The sequence below is a fragment of the Haliotis rufescens genome, unplaced genomic scaffold (genome assembly GCF_023055435.1).
Source record: "Haliotis rufescens isolate VD_foot unplaced genomic scaffold, xgHalRufe1.0.p SCAF_17, whole genome shotgun sequence".
NCBI lineage: Eukaryota > Metazoa > Mollusca > Gastropoda > Lepetellida > Haliotidae > Haliotis > Haliotis rufescens.
The window spans coordinates 19,607,618-19,631,091 of NW_025963857.1; positions in this window are offsets into that span (position 1 = coordinate 19,607,618).

Genomic DNA, 23,474 nt, shown 5'->3' on the forward strand with positions numbered 1-23,474 from the left:
AGAAAAAAAAACATATTCTGTTTCAATATAAATCGCAATCTCGGTCACGACAACGGAAGCCTTTTAGGGCCATTTGTTTTGTTTTTTCTCAAAAATTCAAGATACCAACATGAAATTTCAAGATATCAACTTACAATTTCAAGATAATGAGCAACCTCGGAATGAGTTAGTATCTTGAAATTTCAAATTATTCTCTTGAAATTTCAAATCATTCTCTTGAAATTTCAAATCATTATCTTAATCTCAAGTTATAATCCTTAAATTTCAACATTTTATCTTAAAGATATCAAGATCATTATCTTAAAATTTCAACTTAGTATGTATCTTGAAATTTCAACTTAGTTTCTTGAAATTTCAACATAACATCTTGAAATTTCAAGATCAAAAGACAAAAAACAAATGGTCCTAAAAGGCTTCCGTACAAGACCACAGGACCATGCAGGTAAAAAAACAACCCTGGGTCACAGCCGTCTGAATAGAAAAATTGGGTTTAAATAACTACCATTAGTTACAGTACATTGGCTATTACGTTTATAGTCCGACGCGTGCGTTCGTTGAACAAAGTGCGGTTTTTTTTGGGCATGGCAACATCAGTTGGGGAAAGCAATCCATAATTCCGGACGGATTTTATGCATAAGCATAGTTTTCAGATATTTCTGTAATATTGTCTTTATGACAGAACCAGCTGGTGACAAAACCGAGTTTCCATAGCAACTATAGAATGTTGTCACAGTGTAGGAGTCGAGGGGAGGATACTGACGTCTCGTATACGTGGTCGTGGTTTTAACAAAATAACACATAAAGAAAAATCAATGTTTACGTCGAGGCACGTGTCACGTGACAGTGGCTATGTAGACTGTGGCCAAGCGTATATTTGTATACATGTGTGAGAATCCCTAAACTATCGACGTGTGGAGTGTTATATATGTGTGAGGCTCGCAGCTGTGCACGTCTCCAAACCGAGATAGGTGTTCGCCTATAGTCCTTTACAGCTGGGTTGTCCATCTGTTCGCCTGAGTCAACTGCCGAAATTATGCGGAGGGAAGCGGACGGCTCTTGTCTCACGTGTAGAGCCCCACCTGTTTGAGCACACGTATTTCTAGCCGCAGTAGTATTGTTTCATCACGCCTGCTCGATATAAGAGTTAAACCTACCCCACGAGATCTCGTCAGCTGTCAGGTGTTAGTTCATATCGCTATTCCTTGCAGTGAACGTCTGTTTATACACGGGGACTAGGAGTGGGATGTTGGACGCACTCCTGGGAGATATATGACGGCAACAAGTGGAATGGTTGGGGTTTGACCTCGATAACAAACGTTTACCAGTTTAAACTCTTTTTTTTTAACCGGGGCCACCCGCTATCTCTCTCTCACTCACCCGCTATCTCTCTCACTCATCCACCCACTCACTCATCCACTCTCCCACTTATCCACTAACCCATTCAGCTACTCTTAGATACCAGTCGTTTCCTGTAAAATGGGATATAAGTCTGTATACAAGGTTTCATTAAGTGCACGGTTACATTACTCTCCAGATGGATATCGTCTTGTGACAACGTTTATCGTTGCAGACTTGCAGGCACAGACAACAAGCATAAATATTAGGACCATATTCATTGTAATTAGCATCCTGGGCACTAATTAACAAAATGTCGCACTTACTTAAACCACACACAAGAAGTTGCATTTATTGGAGATCTAGCGGTTCAAATATTGATGAACCCCAAAAGTTTTCTATTTCCGAAAATCTCTCTCTCTCTCTCTCTCTCTCTCTCTCTCTCTCTCTCTCTCTCTCTCTCTCTCTCTCTCTCTCTGTGCATACATTAAGATTAGATCAAACGTATATATTGAAGCATGTGCGTAGTATCAGACATGCTGACGTTGTCTTAGTGACGTAACATCCGGCGGGTGACTGGATGGTGGTAGCACGCCATATTTACCCAGGGAGTCTGGACAAAGGTCGAACCAGTCTGAGGGTCTGGGTTTGTTCCACTGAGTGCAACACGCGTTGCCGACACTGAAACTCATTAATTCAATCTCCACGTCCATCTGTAAGTTAGGTCCGCCATGGTGGTCTGAACTCGCGGCCATGACAGCTGTTGCTGGGTCGGGATTCTGAGTAATAGGCAGAGGTGTCGGGGTCATTGAACTAGCCTCTACCCTCACTATAACAACCACGACCTTCATCTCTTCTCCATACCAACTGTAAGCGTCAAAACCTCTATGTATCAACTCTGCGCCATCACCTCCAAATCACGTGTCTATATCATCCTTATCTTTCATCACTGGTTTATATCAACCCTGAATGACGTCACGTGTCAATAGCAACCATGTCTGTCGTCACTGGTCTATAGCAACCCTATCTGTCGTCACGTGTCTTTAGCAACCAAGTCTGTCGTCACGTGTCTTTAGCAACCAAGTCTGTCGTCACGTGTCTATAGCAACCCAATTTGTCATCACTGGTCTATAGCAACCCTATCTGGCATCACATGTCTATAGTAACCCAATTTGTCATCACTGGTCTATAGCAACCCTGTCTGTCATCACGTGTCTATAGCAACCATATCTGTCGTCACGTGTCTATAGCAACCCAATCTGTCATCACGTGTCCATAAGAACCCAATCTGTCATCACTGGTCTATAGCAACCCTATCTGTCGTCAAGTGTCTATAGCAACCCTGTCCGGCATCACGCGTCTACAGCAACCCTGTCCGTCATCACGTGTCTATAGCAACCCTGTCCGTCATCACGTGTCTATAGCAACCCTGTCTGTCATCACGTGTCTATAGCAACCCTATCTGTCATCAAGTGTCTATAGCAACCCAATTTGTCGTCACGTGACTTTAGCAACCCAATCTGTCATAACGCGTCTATAACAACCCATTTTGTCGTCACTTGTCTATAGCAAACCTGTCTACCGTCACTTGTCTAAAGCAACCCTGTCTGTCGTCATCTCACTGTGATGTGAAGCCCACACTTGATGTATCTCGTCGTGATATTGCTGGAATGTTTTTAAACGACGTGAAATTTATTCATTCACTCACTCACTCACTCACTCACTCACTCACTCACCCTTGTCATTACCGACGCTGCTCATCGTAACCTCTCACAATCAACCCGTGCGGAGATATATGTCTTTATCACTGCATGCAGAATACCAAACCTTTCAGTGCGGAGATATATTCCCTTTTCGTCCAAAACGTGTTTGTGTTTGGGCACGGTTTTTTTGTTTTGCTGTCAAAGCTATCAGTGCTGGAATATATTCCATTTATCCCCGGTACCATGCACCCCTTCTGACTCCGAGTACCATGACGTGATATCCCTCCAAACCCTTCTCCCGTTTAACCGGAAATGTGTACTCTCAGACTTTATACTCCCTAGGGAGCTGAGAATGAATAACGAGTGCACACAGATCCACTGACCAGTGTAATAATAAGTGCTTTGGGCATCGATGTGGCGCATTATAAATATATATCTATGTCAATGGGAACGAGATTCCGGATAAGCGAGGTTTTACTGTACATTGCTCATCTACACTTTTCACAAATTTCGGTGAAATACTACTATCCTGTCATTCCCCAAAATGTTTGAAGTCTCATTTTGGGGGTACACTGGCGTTCGTTTAGGGACTAAGCATTCATCACATGACATATTGTTGTAATACATTAATCACTTGGTTACCTACTTAAAATGCAATTTAACTTTAATCTCATTTCATTATACCATTAATTCACTTTTTACCAAATATCATGGCTCATTGTTTTATTTATTTTTTTAATATCTGGTTTTGCAGCTGCAGCTGAATTAAATATCTTGTCTCCACACAAATATCCCAGATCCCTCCGCCATGTATACCAAATGCTGGAACAATGAAACTTGTCACATGTCAGTGGTACGTTTAATTCTACAGCCTTCAAACTTGGGACTTAAAACTTCAGTGAACGATTACACATCCCCCGGGCGTGTTATATTTTTTATTATTTAAACATTCCTTGATAATTTTATTTATCAAAATAGTAACATGCATGACTTGTTACAGCTCTTAATATTTTCAAAGTAATTACAAGTAAAACCTAAGTAAACGTTGACTTTAATCATAAAAGTAAATACTTATACGTGTACTGTTGATTATATATTATCAGTCTGAGCAGCTGCTGCGTGGTAATATAGGAGGCAGGGACGGTGACAGCTGCACCTCCATCAGATCGACATCTACTGCGTCGTGCAGAGCGCAATCGACCACCGTGTTCTCAGGTTTCTGACTGAAGTTAAGCATTCAATATCCAATATACTTTGTTTAATACGAGGGACAACCTTATATACCTACCTATTTGTTTGTTAAAAAGAAATCTATAATCCTACGCAAGACAGTGAAAATCTCATCTCAGGGAATTTCATGCAATTTGAACCCACGAGCACAACAAATGTTACCTCGGTTATGTTTGAAACGGAGATTGAACTCGGTCCATTAAACACGATTTATTTGTTTTATCATGAACCTACAAATAAACGTTTGGATCTTTAACCACCATATCGTTCTACATGTATGCTTCTATATATGAAGTCGGCTCCAGCTGTTGGAAGCTAGCTCCCCGTAGTATTGTGAGCATAAATAAAGAAAACGTATTATAATTGATATTTTCCTATGATCGAACGACCACGGCATATAAATCAAATTAACACCACCGCCTGCAAAATGGTATGTGTCGCGATGGGAATTTTGTCATGTTTCCGTTCACCAGAACAAGCGATACATATTACTATGGTTTTATTCAAGCCTCGGAGAATATTTGTGTTAACGCAAGCACCGTGATGCTCATTATATCCCTTCCGTTTCCTTTAGATCCACCCGACTCTGCCACCTGCTATAGCCCGACCCTCACAACACCCCCATCCCCACTTCCCGATCCCCCCACCACGCTACCCCAAACCCCTTTTTTACCAGCCTCCCCCACCCCGACCCCCTCTCCCAGCTATGACCCGTACTCCCCCACCACGATCTCCCCACGCGCACCTGTGTAGCGCACAATGACTGCTCGTGCCTTACAAGAAGACTCGCTTTTATGATCACATTGCACCAGAGCTACCACGGGACCATGTGAAAAGAATATTAATGAAATATTCTTCGGTATTGGAGTTATACTACCTGTTAGAATTGGAACGATCGCACGTGTTCCGGTCAATCCATTGTATAGTCTCGAACAGAAATGGTACTTATGATCATGGATCTAAATGAGATGCCCGGGGATGATTAGATGGATGTAAATTGTCTAGCGGTACAATCTAGATTTTGCCGTGTCACATTGTAACTAAACGATTATAACGTCCCTGTGTAGGACGAATGCAAGTCCTCTGCACTCCATTGTCCTGCGATGGAAGATGGCAACGGCTGGTGCTACTGGCAGCATGGCTGTAACATCTGCGTCAAGGGCATACATGAGACTTTTTGTATATCTTTTTGTTGTACATACATGTCACTTGTAATTCATATCCGTTAGAATTGTGTATCGTTATTTGTTTGTTATGATGTCATGGCACAATAAAGATGTAAAAATGCTGATGCTGGATAACCTCATATTCCTTCACACTCACACCTCCGTCAAATAATCCCCTCCCCTCCCCTCGCCCAAGCTGAGTACGTGTATATATGCTGTGGTGTGGGTTGTTCAGTCTTGTTAACTGAAGGCGAAGTGCACCATTCATCCCACGAAGGTGCCTATTCATCACGCGGAAGCATTCTATTCTTCGGGCTAAGATGCCTATTTATCACGTGGAAGCCTATTCTATCCCTTACGATAAGATGCCTATTCACTGCATGGAAAGATATATATTTCCTATCCCAAGATGCATATTCACTACGTGGAAGTATTCTAGCTGTTCCCTGCGCTAAGATGCCCATTCACTACGTGGAAGTATTCTATTCCCTACGCTAAGATGCCCATTCGCCACGTGGAAGTATTCTATTCCCTACGCTAAGATGCCCATTCGCTACGTGGAAGTATTCTGTTCCCTACGCTAAGATGCCCATTCACTATATGGAAATATTCTGTTCCCTACGCTAAGATGCCCTTTACCTACGTGGAAGTATTCTATTCCCTACGCTAAGATGCCCATTCGCTACGTGGAAGTATTCTGTTCCCTACGCTAAGATGCCCATTCACTACGTGGAAGATTTTTTTTCCCCTATGCCAATATACCCATTCACTACGTGGAAGTATTCTGTTCCCTATACTAAGATGTCCATTCACTACGTGGAATCATTCTATTCTTCAGGCTAAGATGCCTATTAATCAATTGGAAGCCTATTCTATCCCCTACGATAAGATGCCTATTCACTGCATGGAAAGATATATATTTCCTATCCCAAGATGCATATTCACTACGTGAAAGTATTCTGTTCCCTACGCTAAGATGCCCATTCACTTTATGGAAATATTCTGTTCCCTACGCTAAGATGCCCTTTCACTACGTGGAAGTATTCTATTCCCTACGCTAAGATGCCCATTCGCCACGTGGAAGAATTATAATGTCCATGCTAATATACCCATTCACTACGTGGAAGTATTCTGTTCCCTATGCTAAGATGCCCATTCACTACGTGGAATCATTCTATTCTTCGGGCTAAGATGCCTATTTATCACGTGGAAGCCTATTCTATCCCCTACGATAAGATACCTATTCACTGCATGGAAAGATATATATTTCCTATCCCAAGATGCATATTCACTACGTGAAAGTATTCTGTTCCCTACGCTAAGATGCCCATTCACTATATGGAAATATGCTGTTCCCTACGCTAAGATGCCCTTTCACTACGTGGAAGTATTCTATTCCCTACGCTAAGATGCCCATTCGCCACGTGGAAGAATTATAATCTCTATGCTAATATACCCATTCACTACGTGGAAGTATTCTGTTCCCTACGCTAAGATGCCCATTCGCTACCTGGAAATATTCTATTCCGTACGCTAAGATACCAAATCACTACGTGGAAGTATTCTATTCCCTACGCTAAGATGCCTATTCATTACGCGGTAGTAGCCTATTTAGTCTGCCATACAGATCCTGAAACATATATATCCAATACAGTTCATGCATGTCTATAACAATCGGCAAGTCCAGATTACTACCGTTTCAGGAAAATGAAAATAATATCTGGGTTCCTTTTTATTACATTTCATTTAGATGATTGAACAACTATTTTATTCTGTAAAATATTTCATTAAGAGACTAGATGTTAGTCTAGTGCCTATTCACTACGTGGAAGTATTCTATTTTTAGGTGACTCCCCCTGCAATGAGGCGTGCATGACACGTCTTATATTTGTGATCAATGAGGAGACCATGCTTCCCTGGGTATCAGTATTCCCCAACTATACGTAGACATGTCTATTAATGTCATTAAGTAACGAATAATTGCTTCGGCCGCGCTATATCGAGGACAAGTGGTAGTGCGGAACCAGGCATTCAAATCCCGCACTCCCCCACCCGTAGAGTATTTCTCTTCAATCCACATAATAATTAGCTGGAAACGAACCCTCCCCGCCACGTTGTGGGTGAAGCCTACAGACAGTAGTAACACTACCGGCGGGTGCTCACCCGACGAGGCTCGCTTTACTCGAGTCGCTGCCTGCTTTAACGTCTCACAACCTGTGACGGATTATTATTATCTGTCCCGGGACGTGGATAATATTGTCGAAACAATTTTCTGTTGGTAGCTGTTAATATTGTGATAAATTGTCGTTGCAGCATTGCCTTAAAACTATTTATCTTGTGTGTAGTTTGTGGTATGGTGATAATGTCCTGTTATGGCATTAGGAACTTGTTCTACCCAGTGCCGTAGCCAGCCGGGGGTGGCTGGGCAGTCCCCCCCCCCCCCCCCCCCCCCCGAATTTATTTTATAGAAAACAGTTCTATTTGACTCATGAAAATACAAGTTGGAGACAAGTGATACGGCCTTGCTACCCCTTGAAACTTGTAAAATCACTATATTGCCGTTAAGTGGTTGACGTGTATATGTTATATACAATACTGTCACCTAAAACAAATCCCCTGTTTGCCGTATGGTATATGGTAAGGAGTCGATATGTGGTGGAGGTAGGGAGACTGGATGTTTTTTTCAGCTACAGATGCAAAAACATATTTTTAATTGAAACTAAGAGCCTGTGACATCTTGAGTTTTTATCCCGATATAACCTTAAATCTATAACCACCGACCAGTCTACCCCTGTGGCAGCTGATGCCTTGTCCCCGAAACGCCGACCCCAGATCTACGTACCCGGTTACACCTCAAGTTTCTACACGTTGCTGTTATATATATATCCAGATATGCTGTTTATATGTTGTCTTTGTGCCACATAAACCGATTTAATTACACCTGATCCCAAAGCCGCGTAACGGGAAACCACGACACGCCGACTTGAGGGGCGCTGGACGGTTCAAAATACTCGGTATGAGCGCCGATATATGTGCGACACTCCGCACACTTTGGCGCATGGGTTTGAATCCCTATTTCGCCCTGACAGCACCATACCCGTGCTCGTGGATTTCACCAAAGTGGTAAACGTCTAAGACCTGCATCGCGCCGGGTTTTTGTCCCACATCTAGCTGACACGCTTTGGTACAACTGAAACAATGCTGTCAAATATAACTGTAAAGCATGGTAGTAGTGTTGCTTAATGAGACGGAGCCCAGTATTATAGGCATTTTGTACATCCCCGCAGAACTTCTGCCGACCATTGCCGCAGAAGTTCGTATGCATACGTACCACTCCCAGATGGGGCGACCGCCTCCGTGGTCTAGTGGTAGAGCGTCCGCCCGGAGAGCGGAAGGTCCGGGGTTCGATCCCCGACCGCTTCATACCAAAAGACGTTAAAAGATAGTACTTGTTGTTACCCTGTCTGGCGCTCGGCATTAAGGGGCTAAAACAAGGACTGGTCGGCTCTGAGTCAGTATACTGTGACTGAGTGAGGTATTCATGTTAAAACTGCGGCATGGTATCTCAGTGAGCTAGCACTATAAATCGGCATCAGTCCGGACTAGTACAAGCTGCCACACACATACATACACGTGCATGCACGTCGCTATATAAGTGCAATAATCTTGGACGCGACGTTAAACCCAATTTCACCTCACCTCACCAAGATGGGGCACGGGTGACCCAGTCATTTGAGGCGCCGCAATTCGTTGTGCAGAGTTACGTCCCTTGGGCACGCCAGATAGGTCTTTTAAAAGACGATCGGACTTAAAATCCTTTGTAGTTTTTACATACCTATACTCCTTGTGCTCCTTGAGACAATGACGTAACATACATGGAGTACAATGGAAATATCACTACATTACGTGTGTAGTATCTATACAAGGCGCTGAAATTCTGTAAATACTGTATACCTTTAAAATCAAACCATATCATTATTACATGTCTACTTTATTGAATTCAATATGCGCTATATTTTCCTATACGGACATTGTTTTAGAGAGTTGAATGTTAAATTTTATGTCAACAACCCCAGTGTTGAAGTTAATAATTAATGCAAATTTTCAATGTACATTAGAATAGGTCGTCAGCAAAGCATGCTTGCCGTAAACGGCGACTATATATGAGGCGACAAACGGGATCAGGTGGTCAGGCTCGCTGGCTTGGTTGATGCATGTCATCGTATCTCAATTGCGTAGATCGAGGTTCATGATGTCAATCACTGGATTGTCTGGTTCATACTCGATTATTTACAGACCGCCGTCATATAGCTGGACTATTGCTGAGTGCGGCGTTAAAAAATTTAAAAAACACAACAAAAAGCAAACAAACAAACCAGACCACGCCACGACACACAAACCGCCACCATTGTGGTCCTAACGTGGTAGTTCCTTTCATCCACGTGTAGATTGTTTGCGAGTCTTCACAGTCTTCGCAAAGGAACGCGCTTCTGTTCTTTAAGCGTGGGAGAGTCAGAATCCTGTGGTCAGCATCCGAGCTGTTTGCTGGCATGTCCCTCGGTGGTTTACACTGGTTATGTCGTCTGCTTCCCTGTTCCTGGCGGTAAGACGTGATACCCACCGTCTTCTTTGTCTAAAGCTCACTAATCTCCTCACAGCGAACCCAGCAGTGGTTCTGTCGGGAGCTTAGTAGCGGTAACAGACGTGATCTTGGGGGAGCTATAGCTATTGTTTTATAATTTTCTCTTCAAAATTAAGCACTTTGTGCTTTTCAAAAGGATGTACACCTAACACAAAGCTATAGTGTACTTTGTATGTTTCAAGTTCTTTATCAAAGACGATTACACGAAGTTAACCTTGACCATGTAATCACGTGACAATGTCTTCAAGAATTGTTTCTGAATATCTGTAGACTTCTGTTTGCGAGTAGATAACGTTTACAGATAAGCATTCTGTTCAACACTTTGTCCTGCTAAAAAGACGTATTTGCATCTGAACCACATGACACTGAGTGGCATGATGCTAATCGCCCGGAAGTCGCTCCCGGAAGTGTTACTGAGAATATGGGGTGAAATTAACCCAATCTGACAGCGAATGAGCTGGGTCTGCGATATGAATGGGGCTGGATGCGTCATGTTCATTTTCAAGCGTTGCACAGTGGTCTAAAACAATACAATGCGGTTTGCACGGTTTTGCCCCTTAGTCGTGCCAGGATCCGCTTAAAGTATGTTCAAATCCCAAATTTGCCGTTATTGCCATCGTTGTTTGACCCCCCCGACTAGTTCCTGCTCGTGGGTCACTTTAGGCGCTCCACCTGCAGTAAGTTGTAACTTACACTGAAAGACTATTCAAAGCGGCAGGAAACCTAATTCATTTACTTGTTCCTTAATTTGCTTTACTCGCGCTGATCCGTGAGCAGCGTGGGATGGATATTACTGGTGAGAACCCCGGTACGGTCCTGTATACAGAGGGTACCACCCACCTAACACAAGGCTTGGTTTGTTTGGTTTGTTTGTTGTTAATCGCCGCACTCAGCAATACTCCAGCTTTATGACGGCGGTCTGTAAATAATTGAGTCTGGACCAGACAATCCAGTGATTGATAGCATCGATCCACGCAATTGTGATCGATGACATGGAGCAACCAAGTCAGCGAGCCTGACCACCCGATCCTGTTAGTCGCCTCTTACGACAAGTAATGTCGCTTTTTACGGCAAGCATGGGTTGCTGAAGATCTATTCTACCCCTGATCTTTACGGGTCCCTAACACAAGGCACCCATATTTCTAGTGCAGTACCCAGATAGGACAAAACCTAAACAATAAACGAAGTCTCACGAATGATATTTCCCGTGACAATAAGGTTTTAATCTGGAAGCAAAGTATGTAGCTCCTCGTATGAATATTAACATATCGTGGCTTGCAAATGTGCCCACGTGGGGTCGAAAGCATCCATAAGCCCATACCGAATCGTGAAACTGATTCTTTAGAATGAAATCCACGTGGTCATAGTTCAGTAACGATCTGTTATATTGCTGAAATTCATTTTAGATTAATCGTGATCAGTTAACCATATTGCCGAATACAACGTCTCCCCCACTGACCTGACTGATGCAGTGTGATATGCAGGAATCACGAACCCCTGGAGCGCAACATGTTCTACTTCCGCGTGTGTGGCAGGTACCTCGGCAGTTCATTCGCTGATTCTGCCTGTAGTGGAAACTCACTACAAATACTACAACGCAAAGTGTACTAGAAATACGTCACACATAATTTAGAAGTGTAACAAATAAAAGTGTTACATAGTTCATTTTTTTAGCTTCAGTAATCTTGGAAAAAATACATTATATTTTTATAAATCTTTGAAGGGGGATTAATTCCACAGGTAATGAAAGATGGAAAAATTCACATCCTTTACGTGTGTCAACAGGTAACTGTGGGGATTTTATGCCGCTTCAGCAAGGTATATGATGTTATCCCCGTAAAATTATTGTCAGCGTATGCAATAAATCTACTTCAGAGATTTATCTCCAAATAACACTGAAATGTACATACGTGAAAGGGCCGGTTTGTACAATTAGTATAGTATCTGGTCCAAATGGTCCTCGGTCAGATAAAATTTAAGTGCCTCTTGTATTTGATAATCAATAAACTCTACAAGTAGACGTTTAACAGGACAGGGAGGAGATGTTGAAGTGGACTGTCATCTATAACGGACAATCTCCGTCTTTGTGTCAATACGAGAGCGGGGGCTACTGACACGAGGTCTCTGGCTGTAGATACCATGTATTTGACTGTGTCAGACAATAAAAGAATAAAGGCACGTAAACTTGGACACGTGGGCCGGTCAAGTCTCCATTACCGTGGCTTGTGCTTGGTACGTCTCGTTCTAATGTCGGTACTTAGTGTTGGAGTGAGTGAGTGAGTATGGTTTTACGCCGCTTTTAGCAATATTCCAGCAATATCGCGGCGGGGGACACCAGAAATGGGCTTCACACATTGTACCCATGTCGGGAATCGAACCCGGGTTTTCGGCGTGACGAGCGAACGCTTTAACCATTAGGCTACCCGACCGCCCCTTTAGTGTTTGAAGTACGATCACATCTTTTCACGTGTGTTTTTTCCTTTTTATCAAATCAATAGATGTGATTTTGTTGTTTGTTTGTTTGTTTAACGTCGCACTCAGCAACATTCCAGCTATATGACGGCGGTTTGTAAAGAATCTAGTCTTGGCCAATCAGTCCAGATGACATGCATCAACCGAGTCAGCGAGCGTGACCACCCGATCCCGTTAGTCGCCTCTTACGACAAGCATAGTCGCATCTAACGTCAAGCATGGGTTGCTGAAGACCTATTCTACCCCGGATCTTCACGGGTCAGTTGTCGTTTGGAAGGAGCCAAACATCGGTGTAACAAGGGTTGTCACCATGGAAACAGGGGTTGTAAACGGTTGTTACCAGGGAAACAAAGATTGTAACAAGGGTTGCAAAATTGTTGTATGCGGGGAAACAAGTGTTGTAATGCGGTTTTAACAAGTGAGTTTCACACTAGGAAAATACGCATAAGACCTCCTTTGTACTTTATAGCAGATACCGTTTACAACCCCTGTTTCCATATATATATATAGAGAGAGAGAGAGAGAGAGAGAGTATTTATATCATCTTAAAAACTAGGATGCATAAGTTCTATACTGTACTTAAATAGCAGAGAAATCTAGTATGTAACACAACACATGTGTATGTAGGTATGTAGGGAGGTTGGTAGGTATTTATTGAGCAGGGAGATATAGGATTTACAGAGCTCCAGATAAGCTGCGTATCTGCGTAAAATACGCATCAAAAATGCAGAAATACGCAGTAAAATAAAATCCAAGCGTATCAAATACGCAACGAACATTACAGATTCGCTACAAAAATAAAACTTGTGCGTATCATCTAAATATTATGAAGTAACCCTGCGTATTCGATTAGCAAATCATCAACTTATTTTGAAATTATAAACGGACATTCCGTCAACCTTGCCAAACTCCACGATGACAGTTACATCATGATCATTTGCCATCACACTTTCTTGTGGAAGTATCGTGGTATTTTTTAGTCCTATAAAGCTCTCGAACCCACACGACACCAGTTTGCAGGGACTAGATGAATAGTGTTTTTAAATATTTAACTTAAATACCCACATGTGTAAAAACTAGTGGGTAACAGAAATTTGAATACCCAGAGTGAATTACTGATACCCAATGATTTTAAAATGCATGGGTAAAATACCCACAACACCAAAAGCTTATCTGGAGCTCTGGATTTATAGTATACTCACAGCAGGGAATCATGGAGTCCCTATGAAACTAAAGACTGAGAACCTTGGAGTCTCTTATTATTTTTAAGCAAGGACAAATGGGTCATGATGAATTAATTAAACATTATCAACATTGTCCTATCGATAAGGAAACAGTTTATCTATATTATCCTTACGGCACGGTGAGTAAGCAAGTAATATCCTAACGGTGGGGATACATCGTATCTATATTATCCTGACACTTCCAATGCAGGCAAACATGGTAACTATATTATCCTAGAGGCAGGGAAACATGCTATTTATGTTATCCCGAAGGCATGGAAACATGCCATGAATATTACCTTGAAGGCAGGGAAACATGCTATCTATATTATCCCGAAGGCATGAAAACATGCCATGAATATTACCCTGAAGGCAGGGAAACATGCTATCTATATTATCCTGAAGGCAGGGAAACATGCCATCAATATTACCTTGAAGGCAGGGAAACATGCTATTTATTATCCTGAAGGCAGGGAAACATGCCATCAATATTACCCTGAAGGCAGGGAAACATGTTATTTATTATCCTGAAGGCAGGGAAACATGCTATCTATATTATCCTGAAGGCAGGGAAACATGCCATCAATATTACCCTGAAGGCAGGGAAACATGGTATCCATATTATCCCAAAGGCAGGGAAACATGCCATCAATATTACCCAGAAGGCAGGGAAACATGCTATTTATTATCCTGAAGGCAGGGAAACATGCTATCTATATTATCCTGAAGGCAGGGAAACATGCCATCAATATTACCCAGAAGGCAGGGAAACATGCTATTTATTATCCTGAAGGCAGGGAAACATGCCATCAATATTACCCTGAAGGCAGGGAAACATGTTATTTATTATCCTGAAGGCAGGGAAACATGCTATCTATATTATCCTGAAGGCAGGGAAACATGCCATCAATATTACCCTGAAGGCAGGGAAACATGGTATCCATATTATCCCAAAGGCAGGGAAACATGCCATCAATATTACCCAGAAGGCAGGGAAACATGCTATTTATTATCCTGAAGGCAGGGAAACATGCTATCTATATTATCCTGAAGGCAGGGAAACATGCCATCAATATTACCCTGAAGGCAGGGAAACATGGTATCCATATTATCCCGAAGGCAGGGAAACATGCCATCAATATCACCCTGAAGGCAGGGAAACATGCTATCTATATTATCCTGAAGGCAGGGAAACATGCTATTTATCATCCTGAAGGCAGGGAAACATGCTATTTATCATCCTGAAGGCAGGGAAACATGCTATCTATATTATCCTGAAGACAGGGAAACATGCTGTCTATATTATCCTGAAGACAGGGAAACATGCTATTTATCATCCTGAAGGCAGGGAAACATGCTGTCTATATTATTCTGAAGGCAGGGAAACATGCTGTCTATATTATCCTGAAGACAGGGAAACATGCTGTCTATATTATTCTGAAGGCAGGGAAACATGCTGTCTATATTATCCTGAAGGCAGGGAAACATGCTATCTATATTATCCTGAAGACAGGGAAACATGCTGTCTATATTATTCTGAAGACAGGGAAACATGCTGTCTATATTATTCTGAAGACAGGGAAACATGCTGTCTATATTATTCTGAAGGCAGGGAAACATGCTATCTATATTATCCTGAAGACAGGGAAACATGCTGTCTATATTATCCTGAAGACAGGGAAACATGCTGTCTATATTATTCTGAAGGCAGGGAAACATGCTATCTATATTATCCTGAAGGCAGGGAAACATGCTATCTATATTATCCTGAAGACAGGGAAACATGCTATCTATATTATCCTGAAGGCAGGAAACATTGTATCTATATTACCCTGAAGGCAGGGAAACATGGTATCCATATTACCCTGAAGGCAGGAAAACATGCTATTTATTTTATCCTGAAGGTCGGGAAACATCCTACCTATATTATCCCGAAGGCAGAAAAACTTGGAATCTATATTGACCTGAAGGCAGGGAAATATGGCATCTGTATTACCCTGAACTCGAAGACGGGGAAACATAGTATCTTTATAACCCCGAAGCGATCCATGTTATTCTAAAAGCTGTAATTATTATACAAACATATCACTGATTTCAGTGAGTTAACCATATAAAATCGGAAGTACACAAGCGTGCCTCTCACTCAGGGAGCGAGGTAAATAGTCCATCTTCATATCGCCCCGTCTTATTACATCACAGCCCTGACAGGTACATAAACGTTAGTTTCAAGGGACGTTTACGTATCTCACAAATATGAATACAGTGGTTTTACAAGCAAAAGACAAACAAGCGTGTAGACTACGATCTTATTTATCTATGAAGACTGACTGTGCTGTGCTGATAGTGCAATGTACAGATATCACACACTGGCATTTATTTGATAAAACGCTCATAACTTCTGTATATTACTCTACAGAAATACTATTCCAGCTTGCATGAACAGGGCGGGTGGGGTGGGGGTGGAGGTTGGAGGGTTAGACAGTACAAGAGGTGGAGGTTGGGTGGGGGTGTGGATTGGGAGGGGATGGGGTTGCAATGGTGGTTGCTGTCGGTGGTGCGGTCCAAGGGATGGTTGGGTGGTGTGCAGTGGTGGTGGGAGTTCGGGGTAGAGTCATGAAGTGACTTGGCCGAGTGCACTGTCAACATGTAGGATTTCTGGAAAAAGTAGGAGTGCACCGCCAGTGTTCACGTTAATGCTGTACTTGAAAACAATGTCAATTGCCTGAGGACTTGTAACACTAATAGTTAGCGAACGGTTTGAAATATATTACCCACTCACTCTAAGAGCATGCCATATATGGTCAACGTGTGTTTGTCTCCATCATGCAGCTGGGGAAAAACACGCAGAATAACTCACTCACTAACTGTTTGTGATAGAAGCAGTTTGGCCAAGACTTTGGTGCAGACATTTAAGAAAGAAAGTCCTTAAGTCGATGACAGAAATTGTATCAGTGCACAATGTGTGTCCATGCTTCAAATAAAATACAAATTTAGTTCCCCAGCAGCCAATGCCGGAAGTAAGAGGCAACAAAATTGATCAGGTGGTCAAGCTCGGTGACTTAGTTAACACTTTAAGGTAATATGTATTTCTGAGACATCGTTCATGACAGTTAAGGGGCTCCTGTCTCTTCATCACTTCACACACCGAGTGACTAGTCCATGATGAAGACATCGCTGAGTAATAGTAAGAAGTAGCTCCCATACAGTAAATTATAAACAAACTTCTCCATTGTCGTGAAAGGCGACTAACGGGATCGGGTGGTCGGGCTCCCTGACTTGGTTGATGCATGTCATCGATCCCAATTGCGTGGATCGATGCTCATGATGTCAATCACTGGATTGTCTGGTCCAGACTCGATTATTTACAGACCGCCGTCATATAGCTGGAATATTGCTGAGTGCGGCGTTAAACAACAAACCAACCAACCAACCAACCATTGCTTAATAAGATACAATGGCTGCATCAATACTTCACTGGTTTTGAATATGTTCCTCCATCACCTTTGAATACCGCTTTGTTGTGTTATAGTGAATCACTGGATTGTCTGACCCAGACTCGATTATTTACAGACCGCCGTCGTGTAGCTGCAAGTCTGCTGAGTACGTCGTTAAACAACAAACACGCAACGGGAAACAAGAATGGAACAAACGGTAGCAGCGTCTTCGTAATATTTTACTAACGCTTCTGTGAGTTTTAACGTGACGTTAATCCCACGTGCAGTGGGAGCTTCCTTTACACAACGTAGGTTGACCATGCGTTGACGTCAATGACCGCTGGTCTTGTGGTTAAAGCATTCGCTCGTCACGACGAACACCCAATTTGATTCCCTAAATGGGTACAATGCGTAAAGCCAATTTCTGGTGCCCCGCCGTGCATGGTAAAGTTGGAAAATTGCTGAAAGCGGCGTATATAGCCATACTCACTCACTTACTCCTGCAGTTGGAGGCGATAGACACATGATGCACCTAAGCTGTATTTCTTAACATATTGTATTTACTTGACAAGAAATAATACTCATAGAGGTCCTTCTGTCTTAATCCAACCTATCTGTTTGTAAGAGCTGTATAATATAAAACGTAAACGCCAGAGAATAACCAGTCGCGATTACCTGACGAAACCAGATTCCATTGGGCGTAAAAGGCAAAATAGTGGTGAAAATGACACCAGGTGTTCGCTGAAAGGGTAAACATGTCCTGCCTGTTAATGCCCCCAGTCCAATAACCAAAACCAACCGCTGTAGACACTTTGCTTCTTTTATTCTTCCGATAGCACCCGTAATTAAATCGTACAGGGGCTCGTCACCACTCGCCCATTTCCGTACCCTGCAAGAAGCCATTTTCGGCTTGTCCCGGAATAACACGAGTTGGTCACGAATGGTAGGACCCCGTGGGGATGCCGGGTTAGAATTGTTCCCCAGCACTCTATGCTGGTCGTAAGAGGTGACTAGATAAGTCGGGTTGTCGGGCTGGGTGATTGCGTGTCATCGTGCCCCGACAGCTTAGATCGTTGCTCACAGTATCGAGCACTGGTTTGTCTGATCCAGACCCTGATTATTTACAGGCCGCCATCACATACCTGGAATATTGGAGTGCCGCGTTAAACAAAAACAATATTTTAAAATGAAATGTAGATAGGATTTAGTTGCTATTACCATAGATTATTGATAAATTAATTTGACTGCTAGAGTCGTATCATCGTATAAGATAGTAGCACAAAAACACACATTCCCAAAACATGGAACTTATAGTAAAAGAGGAATGGCTATATGTATTGGCTCCTTTCTTCTATTTATCATTGTAAAAGTATCTGTCTCAAGTCCCTGACCTTAATGTTTTTTTAAATAAACCCTTCCCTTGATATTCCCTTACCCTTTGAATGATGATTTTCGGCAGATTATCGTTTGTCATATTTCGGATTATTCCGGCATATCATTCGGGAACGCCCGTCGTTATGCATAACGAAGAGAAGTTCCGATCGTTTCACGCACGTGAGTAATGGCGAGTCCAGGGGAAAACAGAGAGAAGTTGTACAAGTCAATGGCAGAGGAATCTTAATAATTTGGTAAGAAACTTCTGTCATGTGCATAAATTTTCCGTAAAGAGTCCTAGGACATGTCACTTTCAGAATTGGCAGATGCAAAATATTGTGTTTGTTTTGGTGGGGAACCATTAGCGTTCTGAACCAAATGCCTGTCCGTCTCGTCAGACACACTGATCAAGTAAAAATGACATTCGTCCATGCCTAAAGCGACAGCGACAGACTTGGTGGAGAGTCGGGTTGTGTTGTCATGTTGCATGCACTGACAATAACATAATCTAATGTACAAATAGTTTCATCTTTTCAAATTCATTGGAACATCACGAGCAGACGTGAATATTTTTTAATGAATTTAGAATTTATATCTACTACTGACTTGTTGTTTACAGTAAAGTGGTTTTCAATAAAGTTCGATAATTAAAAAAAGTCATCGATTCATTCCTTAATAGGAAGTGGGGCGGTGGGGTAGCCTAGTGGTTAAAGCGTTCGCTCGTCACGCTGAAGACCCAGGTTCAATTCCCGACATGGGTACAATGTGTGAAGCCCATTTCTGGTGTCCCCTGCCGTGATATCGCTGGAATATTGTTTAAAGCGGCGTAAAACCATACTCACTCACTCACTCAATAGGAAGTTTAATCATCTAGGCATTTATTGATCAAATATCCCCGTGTAATATGGGTTCTCAGGAGGACAATCTCCGCGATAGGTCACATGTCTCAAAGACAAGCAACCAGCTTTTGTGAGAATCAATTGGACATGAACTCCCGAACCTTCGGATTGTTAGCCCGACAGCTAACCGACTGAGCTACATTCAGACTTTTAGACTAAGTGCAAATTTGCCTAGTCATGCCTAAGACATTATCAGTGTTCCCGTTTACTGGTAATTACCATTTTTTTACCGGTAAAATTAGGCTTGGACCGGTAATTCATGTGACTGCCAGTCCTTGTGGACCGGCAAGTTAAGTACCTTACAAATCTTTGTTGAACAAAACATCGGCGATATTCCTATAAGTATATTTTTGGAATAAAGTCAGCTTGTCTAGGGTTTCCCCTTGTCTATTTCTAGTGCAAGAAAATAACATTAGAGTATATATTTGTAGCGACTTAGTCTCGAAATATTAAAAAAGAAGAAGAGAGAATTGTGACTGAACTTTGTGTGAATGACGTGTAGATCTAACTAAGCTGCTTCAGAGATGACGTCATTGCATTGAACATGATGTTGAAGTAATTAAACCAGGTAATTTGCATACATTTTGTTATTTGTTGAAAGTTGGGACTGACAAAAATAAGAGGGGACTGGTAATTTTAAGTGTTACCAGTCCATTGGACTGGCAGTTTCAAAAGCCAACAGGAACACTGATTATAGTGAGTGAGTGAGTTGGGTTTAACGCCGCATTTAACAATATTACAGTTATATCGCGGCGTGTCAGCTTAATGTGGGAGGAAAGCCCGAAGTGATGCAGGTCTCAGACGTTTACCACTTCGGTGAAACCCACGAGCACGGGTATGGTGCTGACAAACCTAGAAACATAATCGGGGCGAACCGGGATTCGAACCCACAATCATAGGTTTCTGGCATGCCCAAGGGACGCAACTCTGCACAGCGAATCGCGGCGCCTTAGACGACTGGGCCACCCGTGCCCCCCACTGATTATAGAACTGAATGGAAAGGGTCAAATAAGTGACCAGACAGACACTTCCGAAGATTACGGGTAGGCCTGGTGTCTCGTGACTTTAGTCTACAAACACTTATGAATGATCCTGATGCACACTTGTCCCATTCTGTAATCTACAAGATACTGAGTGGTGAGGAATGAGCCGATATGACGCGAACAACTCCTGGCGTCAGATGTTGAATTCACACCTATGCATGAATGACAGGGTTTTAATCATTTGTTGGGTAATTTTTTTGTCAGAAAAGTGTTAACATTGTAAGGATAACGTGGATCATAGTGAGGAACTAGGAAGGCATAATTATTGCTACTGAATGATTACTGACAAAGTTTAGTGAGTGAAAGTGGCTTTAGTGGCTTTTAATTCCATGACAGTTCCTGCAGCCAAAATTTTTAACATGAAACTACTTCATCGTACTCGCTCAATCTTCTTGTGAGGGAAATAAATGTAACTGAAAATTCAGTCCTTTGGATATCACCTATAACTTGGCCTTAGTTGGGGCTGAGAGTTCATTATGTGAAGGTTTAGACATGTTCAACATGTTCAAGGTTTTAAGAATTAAGACCACACCCTGGTACCTCAGAAAATTGTCAACTACAAGTACAAGATATTGATCAGTTTCTAAGTATGGGTTAGAGCACAAGGACCTTGTGTCTAATCGTTGAGACTAACTAACTATGTCAATGATGCATGTCCAATATTTAAAACACCTAAAATATTTAAAAAACATTGTTGTTGTGTTTTTTTCAAGGTATTTTGAAAGATATTCAGGAACTCTATGCTTAACTGTGAGGACACTGTGAGTTGTCCCTGCGTAATGCACATGAAATTTTGTAAGTGCACCTCACACTTTGCTGACTCAGAAATGCATGTGCCTTGGGCAAGTATACCATTCTGAATACACCTGAATGTACCTCTGAATTTTAGACAGTAGACAAATTGAAAATTAAGTCGCATTGGCGACCGTTTTAGTCACAACTTTGAGGCCTGATTTGTATGTACAAATTCTACAATACATGGAGTAACATACTGTATTAAAACTGCATAAAACACATATTTTGCAGTTCATTAATGGATAAACAATTAGTCCTGATGTATGTAAATATTTAGTTGTTAATTTCATACAATTTCTCCCATTTCGCCGTGGCAGAAGACTACATTCATTAGACTTCGATGCGGACTTTGTGGGTTCGACACACATCTTTCATGAACATGTTCTGTCATCAAGGTTAAAGTTTAGGGGGAAAAAGTAGTTGTATTACTAATAATTCAGTTAGTTAATACACAGTCAAAGACAAAGGCGCCTTGGTTAAGAAACTGCATGTTGCCATAAGCGAAGTTCTGGTTCCTAGAGTTTTATAAAGAGTGTGCAACAATACAATTTGGACTAAAAAACTTGACTTTCAAAATATTATAACGTTCGGGGACAATAAAATAACCAAGAAAGTTTTTGATCTTTGTTCTTTCTATTACAGGCTGTACATCACATGGGGGACCCGAAATTTGACTTCTATGTGGTTTTCAATATGACAACAGTAGTATTCAACAGTTGTGAGGCAAATCAGTTGATTTTCTTAGTTACTCCCTGTTCTTTTGCTCTAGTCAAAGATTAAAAATACATTTTGGAAATTTAGCAGCCCGAGAGTTTTTCATTCAGCCACACTCAAAAATCATAGCCACTAGTCCAAAGACAGAGTCTAGTAAAGTTCTGTTTGGTCTCATAAGATCTGCTATTAAAATACCATATGATAACACTCAAACTCATTAAAATCTGACCTTAGTTCTCACTACCGCTAAACAAAGATCTGAGAACACCCCATCCATTACGGGTCACGTCAGACAAACCTTGCCCGAAATTTGACGACCAATGTAATGACTGACAAGAAGTCGACATTAGCCAATCAGTAGACAGCTTTCTCGTGCTTTATGACACTAATTTCAAATTGGCGACTTCTCTTCGAAACATATTTTGACAAATTCTTGATTAAAAATTTGAAACCTGAACAAAAGAACATTCTGGAATGGCTAATAGATGGGCTAGATTGTATGGATTCAGTCGTTAAGCCCGTAACTATTGTTCGGAATACCCCATGTTAAAGTTTTCAAGGTTGCATCACATTCCGACTGTCACCTTCATGATCTGGTAAGCGACGCTCTGATTAGTCAGATGAAAGGTCGTTCTGATTTGACCCAGATCTAATGGGATGTCCTCAGATCTTTGTTTAGCGGTAGCAAGAACTAAGATCTGATTTTAATGAGATTGGATAACACTAAAAGATACCAATAATGATGCTAAGAGCCAAGTTCGAACTAGTAGACTCATAAGTGTTGGGCACAGACTGCACTTAGCAAAAGCCTGGCATTTTAAATACAATTACTTTTTAATTTCAATCAATAAGACAATCTTCTGAAAATGATGCAAAAAAAACAAAACAAGTTTAGACTAAGAAGTTCAAAAGGCTTTGGTCCAGTCGAAATGAACCTGTTCAAAACAGGAAATGATGTAGAATTTGTTTCTATAATGTGCATGGGTGTTGGTCAGTGATACCTACCTGCCGACGGGCTGTTCTCAGATGCTCTCTCCCTTTTTTTTAAAAATGCACATATCCCATTAGTTAATAAAACATTGAATATGAACTTCTTAAGTGAGTATAGAGTATTATCATCTGTAATTATTTGTCTTATTGTTCAGTCTTTATTGGTGGATGATTTGTTACCTGACTGGCAATTTACCATACCTGCCAGTCCATCTGTATGACTGAAGTTTATCTGAATTTTGAACACTGTAGATACTTACCTAATATGATGATTAATATTTTTCTAGCAATGTTTTGTAACAATGATTCTTCTGTTTATATCAGGACACTATGGAAAAGTGCAGCCTGCTTCCTTGCAAGACAGACACCAACTAGAACAAGAACTCTGAAGTTGAAACTGAGTTTTCCAAAGAATGTGATAATTTTCCTTGATTGAAAAAAGAAATGAAAAGAT